Below are 3,451 nucleotides of genomic sequence, written 5' to 3'. Positions count from 1 at the left end.
TAATTATCATTCAGCCACTGACGGGGGAGTACGAGTACTGTGGCGGTTATATTTAATTTAAATTTATTTTGCAGTTTGAATTTCTTTTCATTTTCAATTTTAAAATTACCGACAATATCGAAAACCCACAATACGTCAATATTGCATAATAAACGTTCAATAAATATTGCCATTCGGGATCGCGGTTAATATAAAATATTGAACGTGTAGCCAGCGTCATAGAATCTGATGATTGCTTATTTTTTCTTTTCGTTTTTTGATATCTCATCTCCAGGAGTTGAATTTAGCATCAGAAGCCATAATCATTTCTACAAAACAGATTTCTCAAAATACTCGCGGTATAACTATTGCAAAACATAGCCGTATGGATAACCTATAATATACAATATTTCCGAACAATTTTTAAATAAATAAATAGTTTAAGTGGATACGTGTGTTTATTTCATTCACCGACACGCACAACAGTAAAAGTCTAAGCCGGTTCTAACAGCTAGGAAGAACGGTGAGAGACAGGTCCACGTCTCCATCCTTCTCACCAATCTGCATCTTCAGTCCATCCAGGAGCTCCTGAGTGGATGGTAGCGCCCCTTCCTGCTCATTGGAGAACTCTTGTCCGACCGCCGATGGCTGGCTCTCCTTGACCCTATTCGACCTTGGCAGCTCGTGAAGGGTTATCTGGCCTTTTTGCGGACCGACTTGTGGCACCTTGAGATGCCGCCCTTTCGCTGGTCCGTCTCTCCGACGACGTTGCGTAGACTAGGTGACGCCTTCGATTCCTACGTCTTGAAGCAGACGCGGAGTCAGCATCTACGTGTCGTGCAGTGGTAGGATGAAATTTCTTTGAACCATGCGAACATATTTTGGCAAAATAAATGTTTATATAAATTAATTAATGATTTTGTATTTCAGCATTTAATTTAGTGTTTTGTACAACTTATTTAATACCCAATCTAATACTTTTCAGCAGTGGCATCATTGGCAAATGTTATAAAAAATGCGACTTTTGACAGCTCTCTCTCGAATCAAAGAGTTTCGTATCATATTATCCATGTCAGTACTAGCGCGAATCTCAAGGTAGACAGACGTGTATACTAATTACATTCTGCCCTAGATCGCTACATACGTATACAAAAACCGGTTTTCGCTAACTAACAAGTGACAAACAATCGCAAGTGATAAACAAACGCTCAACCAAAAGGGAAAGAAAATAAAATAACAAAAACAATACACGTAAAACAACACAAATAACCATTGGTTGACATACAATATGCTTGACCCACCTGACATTTGGAGGAGAAACCCTCCAAATTTAGATGAATCCAAATTCCTAATCATAACTAGAACGAACAATGAATCTTTCAATGGACTATCTCCATTTATCATTAAAAAAATTATAGACTACACATGTGATGGTGAAGTAGAAAGCTGCAAAAAGACACGCGCCGGCACATTATTAGTAAAAACAAAAAATACGACTCAAGCAAACAAACTACTTAAACTTACCTCAATGCATAACAATATTTCAGTTAGTGTCTCATTACACAAAACACTAAATATAAGCAAAGGAGTAATTTACTGCATCGATTTACGCGGAATAAACGAAGCAGACATACTCGAAGAGCTAAAAACACAAAACATAAGTGAAGTCAAAAAAATACTGAAAAAACGAAATAATGAGCTAATCGAAACAGGTCTAATTATAATTACCTTCGATTCCCAAAAACTCCCTGAACACATAAACATCGGGTATGAAAGTGTAAAAGTGCTCACTTTCATTCCCTTACCTACCAAATGCAACAATTGTCTACGCTCCGGTCACATCAGCAAGTTTTTTCAAGGCAAAAAGCTATGCAAAAACTGTTCGCAAGTCTGTCATTTAGATCTGGAATCAAACGAAGCTGGCAATGCTCAACCAACCTGCGTAAACTGCGTTGACAACTTCCTGGAAGACGGAAATCATGCATCAACAAGCAAAATTTGCCCTATTTTCATCAAAGAACGGGAAATACAAGCTATTAAATGTATTCAATGTATTCTAAAGTCACCAAAGCCCAACCTGTTTCCCTTCAAACCAGCCATACCCACACATCCTATACAGCACTCACAAATCAACCGAATAGACCAATAACAACATACGACGACATAGCGACAACCTCACATGGTGAAAACCCTACCACATGCATACTTCCAGCACCAGCACGCAGAAATACTTCATTTAACTCTCCAAACACCAAAATCAAAATACTTCCAAAATCCACATCCCATAGAGCTACATATATCAAAACTGAAAGCAGAGTTAAAAGCAAAAAGCAGAAAAATTAACAACAACTAACAAAACAACAACACTAACCATTCAAACCAAAAATCAGCTGAAACACTCGACATCGACAATAGTTCAGAATCGATGTCATTCGACCAAGACCTCTAAACAAATCCACTTAGTTTATCTAGTGTACTAAAACGAGAGATATACGATCATCCTCAATGAACCTCAAAATCCTTCAATGGAATTTGAACGGCTTCAAAAATAACTTACATGCATTACAAATCCTCATCAAAACAGAAAATCCAGACATCATAGCCTTACAAAAAACCCACCACAAAAACGAAGATATTAAAATCAGCAACTATGTAACAATAAAAAGCCCACCATCACCGACAGCAACAGAATGTGCAGCTCTCTTGATCAGGAAAAATATTCAGCACAAGCCCCTCCCCGCACCACAAAACATACAAGCAGCCATAACAGAAATAAACCTAAACATAACAAGTAAGGAAGGGCTAAGTTCGGTTGTCACCGAACATTTTATACTCTCACATGATAAAATGATAATCGAGATTTCATTATCCGTCATTTACATATTTTTCAAATACCGTATTTGTGTAAAGTTTTATTCCGCTATCATCATTGGTTCCAAATGTACATATATATTATACAGAGAAGACATCAGATGGAATTCAAAATAGCGTTATATTGGAAGAAGGCGTGCTTGTGAACCGATTTCACCCATATTTCGTACATGTCATCAGGATGTTAAGAAAATATTATATATCGAATTTCATTGAAATCGGTATAGAAGTTCCTGAGATATGGTTGTTGGTCCATAAGTGGGCGACGCCACGCCCATTTTCAATTTTTAAAAAAAGTCTGGTTGCAGCTTCCTTCTGCCATTTCTTCCGTAAAATTTTGTGTTTCTGACGTTTTTTGTTAGTCGGTTAACGCACTTTTAGTGATTTTTAACATAACCTTTGTATGGGAGGTGGGCGTGGTTATTATCCGATTTCTTCCATTTTTGAACTGCATATGGAAATGCCTGAAGGAAACGACTCTATAGAGTTTGGTTGACATAGCTGTAGCACTTTCCAAAAAAATTACGTCCAAATATGACCCTCCCTAATGCGATCCTTTGTGCCAAATTTCACTTTAATATCTTTATTTATGGCTTAGATA

The sequence above is a fragment of the Bactrocera neohumeralis genome, unplaced genomic scaffold (assembly GCF_024586455.1).
Source record: "Bactrocera neohumeralis isolate Rockhampton unplaced genomic scaffold, APGP_CSIRO_Bneo_wtdbg2-racon-allhic-juicebox.fasta_v2 cluster10, whole genome shotgun sequence".
Classification (NCBI taxonomy): Eukaryota; Metazoa; Arthropoda; class Insecta; order Diptera; family Tephritidae; genus Bactrocera; species Bactrocera neohumeralis.
This window is presented reverse-complemented; position numbering follows the sequence as displayed.